We start from the raw sequence: 1,790 nt of genomic DNA, 5'->3' as shown, positions 1-1,790 counted from the left end.
ACCTCACACGTCTACACCTACATTTAAATGTGTCTACCGTGTCCACATTGTGTCCGGATTCCCTTTTCCCGTGCTATATTCAAATGCAGTATGCATTCTGCAAATGGTGGAACAGGCTAAATCTGATAATAACAAAACAAATTGATCGCAGTAGCCAACTACTGTAGCTAACTACTGTAGCTAACTACTGTAGCTAACTAGCAAGTTAAACTCTGCCAGCAAACTAGCTAGCAAAGCTAAAGGGATTGCAAACGGGTTAGCATAACTCTAGCCAAACAAAACATGTTTCTTTTTTTAAATATTAGCTAGCTGGCTAGCATTTATGAAGCCAGCAAACACGTTCCTCACATGCTAGGTATGTACACTACCGGTCAAAAGATTTAGAACACCTACTCATTCAAGGGTTTTTCTTTATTTGTACTATTTTATACATTGTAGAATAATAGTGTAGACATCAAAACTATAAAATGACACACATGAAATCGTGTAGTAACCAAAAAAGTGTAAAACAAAAATATATTTTATACTTGAGATTCTTCAAATACCCACTGTTTGCCTTGATGAAGGCTTTGCACACTCTTGACATTCTCTCAACCAGCTTCACCTGGAATACTTTTACAACAGTCTTGAAGGAGTTCCCACATATGCTGAGCACTTGTTGGCTGCTTTTCCTTCACTCTCAAACTCATCCCAAACCCTCTCAATTTGGTTGAGGTCGGGGGATTGTGGAGGCCAGGTCATCTGATGCAGCACTCCATCACTCTCCTTCTTGGTAAAATAGCCCTTACACAGCCTGGAGGTGTGTTGGGTCATTGTCCTGTTGAAAAACAAATTATAGTCCCATTAAGTGCAAACCTGATGGGATGGCGTATCGCTGCAGAACGCTATGGTAGCCATACTGGGTAAGAGTGCCTCACAGACAGTGTCACCAGCAAAGCACCCCCACACCATAACACCTCCTCCTCCATGCTTTATGGTGGGAAATACACATGCAGAGATCATCTGTTCACCCACACCGCATCTCACAAAGACACAGCGGTTGGAACCAGAAATCTCAAATTTGGATCCCAGACCCAGATAAATTTCCACCGGTCTAATGTCCATTGCTCGTGCTTCTTGGTACAAGTAAGTCTCTTCTTCTTATTGGGGTCCTTTAGTAGTGGTTTCTTTGCAGTAATTCGACCATGAAGGCTTGATTCACACAGTCTCCTCTGAACAGTTGATGTTGAACTCTGTGAAGCATTTATTTGGGCTGCAATTTTTGAGGCTGGTAATGAACTTGAAGAAACCTTGAAGAAACTTTCAAAGTTCTTGAAATTTTCCATCTTCACTGACCTTCATGTCTTAAAGTAATGATGGACTGCCGTTTGTCTTTGCTTATTTTATCTGCTCTTGCCATAATATGGACTTGGTCTTTCAGCAAATAGGGCTATCTTCTGTATACCCCAGGAGAAGTAGATTATCCACCACAATGGAACTTGTGTGCATCTAGACCAGTCTTTTCATGCGATCTTCCTATTCTGAAGCAGAAGTCGCATGTAAGTGTCAAGTGTAGACATGGCCAAAGACAACATAACCACTTGAAGAATAAATAGCATCAAAGGAAGACCAGACAGTTCAGTGTTAGGGAGGTGGGGCCTAGGTAAGAGACAGAGTCATGTACACTTCAGACGGGACACTGACAGCTCCCTGAACGACAGACTGGAATGATTGCACACTATGCACTTCCTTATCTGTGATAATGGCCGAGGTCTTCCAGGGCAGGTCAGACCCAGCTTAATCGATACTGT

The sequence above is a fragment of the Salvelinus sp. IW2-2015 genome, linkage group LG10 (genome assembly GCF_002910315.2).
Source record: "Salvelinus sp. IW2-2015 linkage group LG10, ASM291031v2, whole genome shotgun sequence".
Taxonomy (NCBI): Eukaryota; Metazoa; Chordata; class Actinopteri; order Salmoniformes; family Salmonidae; genus Salvelinus; species Salvelinus sp. IW2-2015.
This window is presented reverse-complemented; position numbering follows the sequence as displayed.